Source organism: Capsicum annuum, unplaced genomic scaffold (assembly GCF_002878395.1).
Source record: "Capsicum annuum cultivar UCD-10X-F1 unplaced genomic scaffold, UCD10Xv1.1 ctg4993, whole genome shotgun sequence".
Taxonomy (NCBI): domain Eukaryota; kingdom Viridiplantae; phylum Streptophyta; class Magnoliopsida; order Solanales; family Solanaceae; genus Capsicum; species Capsicum annuum.
The window spans coordinates 107,034-123,429 of NW_025857759.1; positions in this window are offsets into that span (position 1 = coordinate 107,034).

Here is a 16,396-nt window from a genome sequence, read left to right on the forward strand (position 1 = left end):
GTGGTTTGAAAATCCAACAAGTTACACTACTCATGCTCCACCAAATCCACCTGTTTCATCTGTTCATACTCCACCAAATCCACTCGTTTCACCTATTGATGCTTAATTTAGTACATGCGATAGATGAGCAACTGGTAAAAGGATAAAGATAGTTGGAATGGGTGTTTTGATTACTGAAAATGGTTTCACAAAATATAATGCAAGTGATAGCAAAAAAATTTAAGTTTACTTTGTCTTAGTGGTTTACATGTGCATAAATTTCTTTCTTTCTTTGTCTGCAGCTTGGATTACTAAGTAGTATGCTATTACATTCTGGTTCTGCACAATGTATAAGGTCTGATGATATTACTGGGGACCTTGGTTACAAATCAAAAATAGGAGTAAGGTGGAGGGTAAAAAAAGCAGTAACGGGAAATCAGCTTGAAGTGATGAGAGATGAGATGATAATGAACAAAAGGAAAAAATGACTTCTTCACAATTTAAGCCACAATGGAAGTAGTTTTAAAATATTGGAAGTTTTTAGGATTAAAACTGATGTTGTATTGTTAATTGGGTAGGTTATTTTGACAAATAATGTGATTTACTTTTATAAGGTCATTTTTTGTGAAGTTTTTATAATGCACTTGAATGTTGCATCTCGTACATTTGTGCAGTAATTTTGTATTATATGTTGCACTTGAAAGTTTAAGTTGCATCTCAAACAGTTGTGCACTAATTTTGTATAGAATTTTTGCATTGATTATGCACTAATTTTGTATAGAATTTTGTATTGAATGTTTCTATAAATTTGTATCTATCCTTTATGGTGCTATCTGATGTTTCTGTCAATTTGGGAATAATGAATTTAGCTCAACAAAATGAGCAAAATAAACAAGTACTCAAGACCAACAATTAGTTTCAAATAGGATATTTCATTCAACAAAATCAAGTTCAAACCACCATACAAGAAACACTACCAATGATAAATTCAAATTACAATACTACACAAAACACTTTAACCTGCTATTTTGATCCATATAGCAATACACATTATGAAGATACACACCATGAAAATACTACTAAAGATTTCTATCTTCTTCACTTCAATCGTCTTCTCTGGTGTATTTTTCACCTCATCTTTTATCTTATTAAATGAGTTACATTGTTCTTACATTTGAGTGAATGCAGATTCAACTTCTATCTCCATAATTTTTCTATCACTGTAAGCACCAATCAATTTTTTTTCCTCTTCGTTATCTTTAATAGTTCATTCATTTCCTCCACTTTCTTCACCAACTTTGGAACAATGAACTTAGATCGTTCATCAACCATACCATCCCTCCAAAGACAAAGTTACACTTATTTGATCCATAATAGGAGAAAGACCAAAATCTTCTTTTCGGATTATTATCAGAACAAGAAGTCTTCAAATAAAGTAAGAGACCATGATTGTATCGCACCTCCGCATTCAACCTTGGATCTTCCTTGTCTAAACAAATCTTATTCAAATCCAATTTTACATCTTTCATGGCTAACCCTAATTTCAAAAATCATAAATTAAAAATTAGTGAAAATAGTGAGAAGGAGTTTTAAACAAACAAAGAAAACTAAGAAGATATTAGAAATTTACCAAAGAAAATAAAGAAAACCAATGAAAAGATTTTACCTTCAACAATAGAGAGAAAAATGAAAGTAGAGTAGAAGAGGGGGAGGGGGGAGGTCTATGCCTCTCTTTAATGCATTATATTAAAAAATAAAGGAATCTAATAAACAATATATAAAGGTATGTGTCCAAAAAATAGGTTCATAATGATTTTTAAAGACTCTTATGCACTCAAGGAACGTGATTACATGCAGTGGTTCAAGTGGAAAGATATATGTCATTTAAATATGGAAAAAAAATCTAGGGGGGTCATAGGACCCCCGCAAAGTTCAGTTTACGTAACTGCAAATTTAAGAAAAGTAGAAGTATTTTTCGCACCTTTTTCTATTTTTTTTATTTTTCAAGTATAATTTTGTTATGTATTTTTAATAATTTTATTAAATAATGCAACTTATCTTTTGTGCTCATTTTTCAACTTGATATTCAACTTTTATATGACTTTTTATGTAAACATATATAAACTACCAAAAAAATAAAATTAAATACATATAATATTAAAATCTAAATTTTATATATTATATGTTATATCAATTAAAATTTATATTGTTCAAATCCAATTTTACATCTTTCATGACTAACCCTAATTTCAAAAATCATAAATTAAAAATTAGTGAAAATAGTGAGAAGGAGTTTTAAACAAACAAAGAAAACTAAGAAGATATTAGAAATTTACCAAAGAAAATAAAGAAAACCAATGAAAAGATTTTACCTTCAACAATAGAGAGAAAAATGAAAGTAGAGTAGAAGAGGGGGAGGGGGGAGGTCTATGCCTCTCTTTAATGCATTATATTAAAAAATAAAGGAATCTAATAAACAATATATAAAGGTATGTGTCCAAAAAATAGGTTCATAATGATTTTTAAAGACTCTTATGCACTCAATGAACGTGATTACATGCAGTGGTTCAAGTGGAAAGATATATGTCATTTAAATATGGAAAAAAAATCTAGGGGGGTCATAGGACCCCCGCAAAGTTCAGTATACGTAACTGCAAATTTAAGAAAAGTAGAAGTATTTTTCGCACCTTTTTCTATTTTTTTTATTTTTCAAGTATAATTTTGTTATGTACTTTTAATAATTTTATTAAATAATGCAACTTATCTTTTGTGCTCATTTTTCAACTTGATATTCAACTTTTATATGACTTTTTATGTAAACATATATAAACTACCAAAAAAATAAAATTAAATACATATAATATTAAAATCTAAATTTTATATATTATATGTTATATCAATTAAAATTTATATTGGTATACAGTATACATATTGTAAAACATTAAAAAATACTTCAAAAGACCATAAAAATTAGAAAATGGAACGAGGTAATATCAATTTCATTCAACGAGGTGAAATACGAAACTACTGTTAAAGTAACATAACATTATATGAGTAGTGCTTGAAAACTAAAATTAAACTTTGTTCATACCAACAACTATAAGAAGACAACAATAATGAGCATCAAAAAATATTTAAATACAATATTCATGTCTACGTAGAGTGTCCGAAAACATGCATGTAGCATATGAATATCATATGACACAAAGTTAAATGAGATCAATTTCATTCAATGAGGTAAAATATAAAACAACTGTTAAAGCAACATAACATCATATAAGTAGTACTTAAAAATCAGAACTAAACTTTGTTCATACCACAATTATAAGAAAACAACAGTAATGAGCACCAAAAAGTATTAAAATACAATATTCATGTCTATGTATGCCTTATTTTTTAAGGACTACTGAACTAACAATGTATCTCAAAATCTTTGAACCACCGAGTTTACTCGTAACATTGTCAGTCACCTCACTTTCACTTTTACACCATCATTTTACTTTTTTCGAGCATAATCCCAAAGTAATGCACCATATCTCATATAATGGTTGGAAGTATTAAACTTGTTGGTTAAAATATCAAACAAATCATCACTGGCAAACTCAACAAAGGCACACACATACATACTACAATCACTGAAAAAACAGTAACCAAAAAAAGGTTATGTATAGTTATATATACAAATATAATATAGTAAATTAAATAATATAAATAGTTGTACTTAGACTGTGGAGCCTGTTGGGGAACATCCCTCACAATAACATACTCAAGTGGATCGAACATGGCCTTGTCAATTCATGCAGGCTCTCTATCCCAAGATATATTCACTAGTTTACCATAAAAATCAGTTGCAATAAAAAATAATGGTATGATGATAGCAAGTGATTGAACATGTCGATGAATATTTTTTGTGTTCACATTTGCTCCAATAAATGAATCGTACACATATAGACACCTATGTCTAATGCAAAACAACACCATAATCTAATGAAATGATTCACTAATGTAAACTGAAATTATAATGTTGTCTACATTATCTCAAGATACATTTGCAGGCATCTTACAATTCCTAATGTATTGACCAACATAGTGTTCAGGATAGATGTATCTCATATCCTTGTTCGTACCCAACCATTGTTTCTCAATTACACAGACCCACTTAATGAACAAAACATCAGTTGTGGTATATGTTATCGGTTTCATCGTACTATACTTTTCTTTTTTTTTGCAAATAGTAATGATCACATCTACATGTTGTTTTATAAAAAGCAAATATTATAACAGTTACACTTAATATTTTCATACAATAGGAATAGTAATAAAACATATAAAACAATCTGAAATCACGTAAGGTATATAGTTGAAACTTGAACAGTAACCATATTAAACAAATATAAGCATACACAAAGAATTTAGTAGACTGATACTAATTTAGCAGAAGGGCCAATTAAGATTTCATCTAGTAGACTCAAACTGGCACTAATTGTTGTATCTTTAAAAATTGATTAGGACTAGTAAATCAATAGTAGCAGTTAAGTCAGTAAAAAAAAGATAATTCATTTCTCTGAAAAATCTCAGGAGTGATTTGTTTTTCTTTCTATTTTTCTTAGTCTGACATAGTAATTACATTCACCAATTCTGTAATAAATTTCACTAAAATACCTTATTTTCGGCCATTACAATACAATCTATCCCTTTTATCCTCACAACCCCAATAAATTTTTTGTTGTTCTTGGTTCCCTGTTATTCTCATTTCCCTTTATTTCTTTCAAGATTTAAGATTCTTGCAATACTTTGTCCCTCAACCATTTTCAAGATTGTTCCTTTTTGTTCACCATACCCTATTCTATCAAATGGTATTGATATTGATCATTTGTGTACTTCTTTCTTGGCATTTAAACCTAGTAAAGAATAGAACCTTCGGTGACACAAAGCATATTTGATGTGTTACCTAATGACATAACCATGTTCCAGAAATGATAAAGGAATACTTGTTTATTAGCTGAGAGGTTGTGGACTACATAAACCTTGTCATTGTTATGTGATGCCTTGACCTTACACAAATCCAATGCACTTCTTTAACTTCATGATTTACTAACCTAAATACAAGTTAAAATATAACTGCCTAAGAAAATACTATCAATATAAGCCCAGATCCACGGAATATTTGTCAGAAATAATAGACACACACATACACACCAACTTAGTATATGCTTTTGCCATGTATATTAAGATTTGATATATTCTACCTAGATCAAGTACTTGAAACTTTACTAGAGCAAGCAAGTCAACAATTTCTTCTCTATCTCAACAATAAACTTGAACATAGTCAAAGTGTCATTCACAACTATAAAATTCTTTTGTTTAGGTTACTCACTACTTTTCACAAATAAAACAAAGTTATGATGTTAGACACTACCATCATGATGAGCTTGATTAACTAAAATTACTGAGTAGTCGTTAATGATATAATTGCTAAATCAGAAAAACATCCGATACATGAACCATATCAATTTCATACATATATACACAAATACACCAGTAATAGCCAAGAACAAGAAGCACTCAAAGCGTCAAACACTTAACTTCATAGTTTCAACAGCTATAAAAAATGAAAGGTTACAATCAATACAAATCAATTTCATGTATTGAATACCAATAGTCATTCTTTTGAAAGAAACATAATCCACATGAATTTTCATACACATCCTAATCTAACACATAGTACTTTTCACCGGTACACAGTATATGCTATATGTAACTTGTATTAACTTAGATCTGACACATACTTCATCGTTTTATGGACGATCAGTGTGAATTAATGTAAGAAACCAACTCTTCTTATGAATTTTCAATCCACCAGTTCAAATTCAGAATTTATGATGACATTTTCAGCATTGCTTTTTCTACCCCTATTATTATTTAATAAAACATAACAATGTTATATGAGGTTATATACAAAACTCTTCAATATATGATTTACTACATTAAGCTAAAGAAAATAAAGGGTTATCTTTCACGAATTTTCTTCACATCTGTATAACACCAATCCGTAAATTGGTCTACAGGTATCTCTAGAACCTCAAATTCAACATAGTCTTCAAATGAATGTTTTTTTATTGAAGTAATCTAAAAATTTTTCATGGATGAATCCATATCGTTGGTGAATTATCATTGAAGATTTATCAAAGATCACAGGTGATAAAGTTTGGGATTCGAATTTGGGTGTTTCAAGCATCCTAAATGTTTGTTCTAGTGCAATCAGTTGAGACTCCATAAAAGATAACAATTCATCCAATGTAGAAAGGTTGTCATTTGATTTTGCACCAACAATGTCACCACATACAGTACATATAATTACATTAAAAAAAAGTCATATAAAGCTTATTTTGCTATATTAGAATAAACACAACACTCAATATTAAGTGTAAGGGTAAGTAATTAATAAGTTAAAACCATATGTATTAAAGATTAAAAAGTTGATATTAAATTAATGTAACGTTACCATCCTTTTCAACAGCCATATCATGAGACAATTCATCTGTCATGTTGATTGGTTCAGTAAAAAAAATTTTACATGTCTTGCTTGCATGTGGTGTTTGTAATGAATCATCCACAGACCAGGAAGCATTCTTCTAATGATCATAAAAATAAAATTAACTTTTGAAAAAAATAAATAAACCTGTCAAAAATTTTAAATGTTCATACCTGTTTTTCTTTTAATTCATCAGACTTAATTTTTGTAAACTTTAATTTATTCAAAATAAATCTAACAGATTCAGCAACATATTGCTTTATCTTCTTGAATTGTTTCTCAACCTACTCATAAAACAATACTGAATATAGTAAGCTTATCTTAAATAATATCTATAATATATTAAAAGTGTGAAGAGCCTTAGAAATGTTGTTTGAACTTTTGCCCTTCATTAAAAGTCTTTGCTTTAGATAAAATCGTCTTTTCATTTTTTTCCAATATTTATGAACTAAAACTTAATTAAATATATTTATAATAAAATATTTTCTTATTAGAAGTCATTAGAATTAATGGCAACTAATATTTTTTTATTAGTTTAAAAATTCTAAACCAACTAAATTTGATTTTAAGAAGATTTGAAAAATCTAATCAACATCTACATCTACATCACATCTACAATATATTATATTATCTATCGGTAATCTATAATCTATATCTATAATCTATAATCTATATCCATAATATATTAAAAATTTGTAGACCCTTATAAAAGTGATTTAAATTTTTTGTCCTTCATTAAAATAACTTGCAATAGACAAAATTGTCTTTTCACTTTTTTAAAAAATAATTATCATTAAATTATTATTCAAATATTTAAATAAAAAAAAATCAAAAGGAATTAATCTGATGTGCCAAATTATTCATTAGGAATCCTACACAAATTTTTAGAAAAAAATTTATTCATAAAAAGGGAAAAAATTAAGAACCAAATTGATAGTTAAAACAAACGCATGGAAAAGTAAAAGATTCCTACTCAAATTTTTAAGGAAAGAATTTTACGAATCAAAATATATCTTTTTTTCTACAAAAAACATATGCATGGAAAGAAAATATCCATAATAAGGAAAAAAAATTAAGAAGCAAATTAAAATTTAAAAAAAAAACAAATGAAAAAGAAAAAGATTCCTACTCAACTTTTTAAGGAAAGAATTTTGGGAATCAAAATATATTTTAAAAAATATATATATGCATGGAAGGAAAAAGTATATTTTATTCAGGTAAAAAATCATAATATGTAACAATTCTAACTTAATTAGAATTTTATCTTATTTATAAAAAACATGTCTACAATTCTATTTAAGTAGTTATTTGATCAAATTTTACTAGAAAAATGTGTACAATTCTTCTACTTATGCACTTTCTTCTTATTCTTCTTATTTTTGTATTGATTTTGATTGATGATTAATTAACATTTTCTTCATAAATTCTTTAGGGTTTTCTAGCCTTCTTCGTTATATGAATTCTCTTTTAAATTTTTACTTATATGCAATTATTTTAATTGTGAATAAATTATGAGATTTAACATATCATCATTATGTTTAGAGATAATAAATCAAAACCCCCTGAAACTTGTCCCGACAACTTACTTTAGCACTTAAACTAACCTTCTATTTAGTTACTCCCCTTAATATCTCTAAAGTGAATTAATTTCAACCCTAATGCTGACGTGGCATTTTTTTCTAAAAAAGGGAAAAAAATGCGTGAATATGTTTTTTTAAAAAACCTATATATATATATATATATATATATATATATAAATACAGAAAAAAGAAAAAAGAAAAAAAATTCCTCTTCTTCTTCACCTGTCCCACCCCCCAAAACCGTCAACAGTCCCCCCATCCTCCCACTCCTCCTTCGCCGAATCCACCACCAAACCTGCAAACACTCCCACCCTACTTCTCCTCCAATTACGAAAACTGCCACCCCCACCTTTAATTTCTCCTCCTTCAACCCCTTAGATCAATAAAAAGGGAATGAAATTGAATTTAAAAATAAAAAAATCGACATGATTTGGAAGTTTGGTTATTGATTTTTGAGAATTTGATGTTGATTTGGTCGAATTTTTCAAGTGAGTTGAGTTTTTATCACTATTTTATGATATTTTTCGATGGTAGTAATTGAATTTTTCAAGTGAGCTGAGTTTTCAGGCGAAAATTCGCCAAAAAATCTAGCAAGTGTGGCTGTGTTGGGGTGGATGGGGTGTGTGTGCAGGTGCGAGGATGGACAGGGGGAGGGGAAGGAGTGGGGGGTTACGAAGAAGATGGAAGATGGGGGGGGGGGGGGCTATTTTTTAATTTAAAATATTTTATCTATATATTAAAATATATATATATTTATATATATATATATAAATATTTAAAAAATACTTTATTTATGTGGCTCCAACGTGGCGGTGATGTGACGCTGACGTGTCAGCGAGTGTGATGCACTCTCCATTATGAGAGTGGTATTATATATTAAGGGGTAAAATTAATTCACTTTAAATATGTTAAGGGGGGGTAAATAAATAGAAGGTTAGTTTAAGTGATAAAGTAAATATAATGATTTTTTTGTTACATGCTCTGATGATTTTCGCATAGACAAAATATGATCAAACACTCTTTTAAGAGGTAATTTAATTTCTATCATCAATTTAAATAACTTTTACTAATAGATGATGCTTTGCAACTTACAAACATGTGTTTTCATTCAAAGTAGTAGTTTAAACTTGAGACATAGCTCCTTTCTACTATCTGTTTTTTCGTTCTTTTGTGTGTAAGCCAAAGTTAGAGCCTTCCAATGGATTTATTTATTTTAAAGTTAATTAGCTCTTTTTAATAATTTTATTTTTGTATATAGTTTTATTGATTAACTTGAGACGTACGTGTAGAATACATTTCTAGCATTTAAAAATAAATATTTAATGATGACACTAATGTTTAGGGCTTAAGTGTACTAAATCCTTTATATTCATTATTTACAGAAAGTAAATATATATTTTTAATAAGTAGTACTTTTTAAATATAAATAGTAAGTATATGTAAACATGGCTAATCATAATTATCCATTTTAAATATAGTTATTTTTAATTATTTTTTGTTCTTGCATTAATTCAAATATTTATCCTGTCTAAAAATTAAGGTTTATATTACGAGAATGGTGATTTTCTTTTTTGTTCCCACAAGTTTCAAGGTGATAGAATATATATTGGGTTAAAAAGAAAAAGAGCACTTTGAGCTTCATTTAAATTTTGGAGTCTTTATTTTTTTTTTATTTGCTTTTTTATTTTCTATTTGAACTACATACAAATATGTCTTGAATTTTTTTCTATTTTGGAATTGTGAATAAAAAGACTTCTATGATAACAATTAGGGGGTGCTCATCGGTTGACTTATAGTTCAATTTTATGTATTATCGATTTATTAATTTTTGATTTCTAAACATGCTAATCGATAATCAAATCAATAAACGATTGGGTCCTTAACAATTCAATTTTTAAGTTAATTGATAAAAAAATGCTCATTTATATACACGATATGATAATGTTCACATAGTCAAAGACTTTGCTATTGATTTATATGAATGTAATTTGATATTACGTTTATGCGGTCTAATTTTGCACTATTTTAATTTCTGTTTCATAGCTTTCTTATTAATTAACGTGACACACGTGTAAAACACGTACACTTGACTAGTATTCTGAATAATGTAAATACCCAATGTAAAAGAATGTAATATATATAAAAGCAGATAAATTTGTTGCATATAGACTTAACAAAAGTATTACACATTGCAGTAAGAAAAAAATAATGAAATTGTCAATACTTAATGTTCATTCAAAATTCAGAGTTGAAAAAATTAGCTACAATATGCCAATATTGTTTTAAATTATATATATATTAATAGAAATGAAATCAATACTTACATAATGCCGCATATACCATTAATCAAATTAATAAATTAAAACTTTATTACTGAACTTTTCCTGAAAATCAGACATTTCATCAAGAACATGTACATATAAATAAAATAGATTTTCAATACCAACAATGTCATAACTTTTACATTGTATTACGAATCAAAAATAGACCTTTTTCTGTAAGTTCAACATGTCAGCTCGAACCTACAAAATATATGACATATATATAGAACACATAGTTAGTAAATTCGTAAACGAAATTGAAAATATTAATTGAAAAAGTAATATGAATATTCATAATGTACATTTGCCAATTCATTCTTCATATATATGAATGAAACAACTTTTACATAAGATGACGAATGCTTTTCAGCACCAACATCTGGATGAACAAAGTTGTCCTGATCTTGTTGAACGAAGTTGTCTTGATGTATTGATAACAAATTATACTTTATTATTTCCTCATTGGTAAAGATAATTTCTTTGAATTGATACTAGTATAAAAAACATGAGTTAAATGAAATTGATAACAAGTACTCCCTCCGTTTAAAAAAGAACAACCTACTTTTCTTTTTAGTCCGTTTCAAAAAGAATGATCCCTTTCTTATTTTAGAAATAATTTAATTTCAACTTTCCACATGGCATGTTTAGGACCACAAGATTAAAGGGCATTTTGGTACATTTGACAAAATTTTAATTTAAGGCCACAAGATTCAAAAGTCTTCTTTATTTTATTAAACTTTGAACCAAGTTAAAATAGGTCATTCTTTTTGAAACGGAGAAAGTATATAATTACTATGAAATAGATATTGATTTAGAATAAAAGCTAATATATAATAATATTATGTTTTAAAAGGAAAGTTAATAAAAATACTGTAAAGAAGTGTAGTTAACATTACCTCTTTGCTATAATGCTTAAACATTATTGTCTTCAAATACTCATTAAAAATGAGTTCCTCCAATGACTTCCAATTTAGAATTCGAGGACTCGGAAGTGATTCACTTTGAATAGAAATAACTTTATCCAAGTTCAAACAACATTCATAAAACCAAATTTGAAGAGCCAAATGAAATCCATCAAATATAAATGATGATGGATTGGTCCTCAAACCATGACTATTTGATTTATGCAATATTTTTAAAAACTCATTGCCCCAATCATAATTCAAGTACTCATCTGACTCAACTAAATCAAAGTAAATCAGGTAGGAAGAACCTAATTATAAAATAAATCATACCAATTTTATACAAATCTTCCTCCCTAAAAAAATTTCCAGTCACAACAAAATCAGTGTAGAAATCACATCTCTTAACCTTTTCAATACCAGGATAATACTTAGACATAAGTTTGTTTGGAGCTTTGGGATCTGAATAAAAATCTGATTTTTTTCAAACCTTAAACCAGTGACTACACAAAATTCCCTCTTACCAAAATGAAACAACTTACCGTTTAATCCAAAGATGAAAAAAATCATCTCTATTATTCTCCGTCTTTGAGCAACAGATTTCAAAGAAGTTGGGTCTGCACTTTAAGATGTTGCATCTTCAAAAAGTTCCCAAATGAAGATTTTTCAAACATTTCGAAGTGCACCTTATTCCATCTTAACATAAGGTCATCAAAAACATCAACCTTAACGTACGATGCCCAATGACTATATGTTTTTCGCTTCTACATACATTTACAAACACAAAAATAAGAAAGTAAAAATACAATCATCAAAATAACACCAATTAGACAATTTTTATATTAATATACTTTTCACATTTTTAATAATAAGCAACAAAATAAAAAAATCATAAAATTTGTGTAAAGAATTTATACAATCTTTGAACAAAAAAAAAATAAAAAAATCAAACAAGTTTTACTGACAAAAAAAATTAACTATTATTATAACACAAAAACTTAACATGCATTGACATTTTAAAGAATCTGTAAAAATAATATGTAAAATCAGATAACTTTTTTAAAAATTCCAACAATTTGTATAACAATATAAAAAATCATACAATTTTTATAAAACACTTCATACAAACTATTAAAAAAAAAACTCAAACAAATTTTACAAAAAAAAAATAATACCTTGTAATTTTTTCGAGATTCGTTGTTGCTATTATTCTTGGATACATCCTTTTCATTTTATACTTTAGACCTCGCCCTTGTTACTTGAGAAGGTGATTCACCTTCAAATTTGGGTTTGTTGGATTTGAGTAATGAAATTTCATCCTCAAAATCGGAGTCTGAAACTTGCTCACTAACAATATTTTTTCTCTTATAATTCTTCTTATCTTGAGGAATGACAATCTTTTTGTTGAGTTTTTATCAATACGCATGTTCAAATTGAGATTCTCAAACAGTTCATCAACAAGAGGAACTTTCAATTTTATTGGACAAGCATTGATTTTGCTTCTTTTTTACACTTAGATAGAGGAGATGGAGTGAAACAACCTAGATCAAATGAATGTCTAGAAAAAATAATGGGGCTATTATTCTCGATTAGTCTAGAACTTTTACACAAAGGAGTAGAATCAAACTTGCATATAGACATGATTCATGAACACCTATCACAACAAGACATAGAAGAATACAAAATTTTGTTGCGATTATACTGAGAATTCACACGAAATATGGAAAGGAAGATAACACTTTTGGCGATATTGTATAAGCAAATCTCACATTAGATAAGAATGAAAAAGTTGAGTAAACCGCAATTTTTTTCAGGAAATAGCTTGAGTATGTCAATCGAGAAGAAAGGCACTTTGAGAATGAAAAAGTGTTTAAGTCAAAATAAAAGTCTTCTTTTAATAAAGTTCTTTTAGAAAAGTGTGCAACCTTTTGAAATAAAATATCATAATATATTCTTATCATAATTATCAATACACTATTTAAGGAGAAAATTTAATATTATCCTATAAATTGGGAACTAATTTTAATGTATAAAATAAAATATTGAATTTTTTAAATAAAATAAAATATATAGATATTTTAAAAAGTTATTATAACTTGCAATTAAAAAGTTATTAATGAAATTATCTAAAAGTGTTGCTAAAATTTACAATTTTCAATCTAATAATTGTATAAGGGATAATTTTCACTTATTAAAAGAATCATGTTTGTTTTTATTAGAAAAAAAAGGGCATAAATATCCCCTTATCCTATTACCAAAATTTTAATCACACGTATTTTCTTTGCATAAGACTTATTACCCCCTGAATTTCTAAAAAATGTAATTAATTTCACCATAAATTTTTATATTCAAATCTCAAGTAAGTGGTAAAATACACACACCTATCCAAATATGACACATGTATTTTTTTTTATTCTTTTTATCACTCTTCTACCCGTAACAATTTTAAAATTTCTTCCACATTGCTTAAATATGATTTACACCATCCATACCTACAATGAACACTCATCATACCGATGGATATACAAGCACTGAAGCTAATAATAGCTTCACACGTTACAAAATCATCAAAATAAATAATTACAATACAATCTAAATATTTAAATTATTTGGGCTAATTAATTAAATCATTAATTTTTTTGCATTATTAAATTTAAATTTTAAATTTGGGATAATTAATTAAATTATTGAATTTTTCACATTATTAAATTGAATTTTTATTTTTTTCTTACATAGTAATTTTGTTTAAAAAATGATAGATAGAGAGAGGAAATGAAATTAGAAAAAGTATTAAGCATTGTAGGAGTTAAAGAGTAAGATGGTAAGTGTCGTAAAATTTTAATAATACGTATATTGTATCTTTTCGATATTATGATATTTTTAATTTTAAATTAAAAAATAAAATCAATAAAAAATAGTACGCAATATTTCCCAAAAATGATGGTGGTCTCCTAGAGGAGAATGATGTAGCTATGGCAAAATAAAAGAGTTAAAAGAAAACAATAACAAATGATAAATGAGAAGAAAAAAATATGAATGATAAATGAGAAGAAAAAAAATAAAAAGAAAAAGTTAGTACCTCATTACACAAGGAAAAATTAATTGTAGTTTTAAAAAGTTTAGGGGGTAATAGGATCCCTCAAAGATAAAGTGTATAATTAAAATTTTGGTCAAAGGATGAGGTGTAGTTTTGCTTTTTCCCTTTTGATTATTTGTTAAAATGTATGGTATGAAATTATGGTTTGACAACTATGAAAGTTCTCACTTTATGTAGTCACTGATTTATTGGTATACCATCGTTTTCGTATTTATTTTTTCAGTTATGCCCTTACTAAATATTATATAATTTTATTTTATCCTTTACCCTATATTATTTAACTCCACCTAAATATCCTACCCTAATACGTCTTTTGCATTCAGCCCCCTCACCCACCCAACCCCCGACCCAAAGATTTTTTTGTAAATCTTTTTTTTTTTTAGAAAATTTTGAAAAAAATTATTATCCTCCTGTACTTCAACCTCCCCTGAAATTCTTATATTTTTTTTTACCCCACTCTCACGCCATACCCCGACCTCCCACTGTCAATTTTTTTTTTAATTTTTTTTTTATTTTTCAAAAAAGAATTCTTACTCCAATTCCATCCCTATCACCCCGACTCACCATCCCATACACAAAAACTTCAAACAAATTTTCTTACCCCACCCTCCTTATACAATTCGTTCTCAATAATTTGTGTTAAATATATTAAATGCTTTTAAAAAATATTTTTATACTTGCATAACGAACACAAAAAAATACGTAAGAAACAACTTATTTCTCCTAAAAATATTTTTCACCCTACCGAACACACCCGCAGCATACACAAAAAATGCATTCAAACTTTGTACTTGTCATTGGTGGTCATGTCTCAAAACACCAAAAGAAATAAAATTTGTTAATATCAAAAGAATGAGTCCGGCTACATTTATTTTGATCTACTTTTTTATTGGTTTTGTTAGAATTTACATAAATATAACAAGTTAATATATTTATATGGTATAATTTGTGACAAATTAGCAGGAAGAAAGTTATATTAAATTATTTTACTAACAATTATTGATAAATTTAATATTTATAATATTAAGAGCATATTAGTAAACTTACTAGTTACGACAGAGTACCATACCATCAAACCAAACAATAATACTGTTATTAAACAACAACAAATGTTATAATTCATCTAAACATGATATTGTGCTATATTGTATAGCACAACACCATACCATATAGTACTATACATTATAAAATCATGGAAAACTATTATCCAGACAAAGTATTAGGCTGAAATGTGGTCATAATTCAACATGTTCAACTATTACGTACTAGATTTTAATTTTTTGTTTTATAAGTTTTAGTATTTAATAGAATTTGTTTTTAACTATACATAACATCAAATAAAAAACATCTTTTAAAAATGATTGACAAGGTTTTTTTTAGTCAATTTGGTGTATATATCACCACAATTTTTAATGCGTATATAATAGGAAATTCACTAATATAAGAGCTAATTACTTCTCAACCACTAGTTTCAAATAGTAGTTTTCAAAAATTGCATTTTGTACCGCTAAACTCGCTCTTCTAGATACACTAGAGTTGCATGGACCGTGTGAGCACAGGCCTAACACTATAGACATTTTTTAGCACCTAAATTCGATATTGATGAGATATAAATATAAATGTACATTGATTTAAAATGATAACTTTTTAAATAATAACTATTTGACGGTACTCGCTAAGGAGTGAAGTTTTATAAGATAGTTTTTTTCATATGATAAGAAAGTGTAATATGTTGTGTGGTCGGATTATTTTAATTGTTTGGTGATAAGATTGAAACCTGTAGGGGGGTGCGGATGACTAACTTGTAAAGATAACTTGTAAAATAGATCTATTATATATAATGGATATATGTTTCTTTGTGATATTATTTCATCCATATTTTCTCTCCAATATTTTAAATATTTGTAGTCTGTCATTTTATCCTGTAGTAATTGTAGAGTTGCAGATTTCTGTATAATAATTTATCCTAATTGTACTGTAAT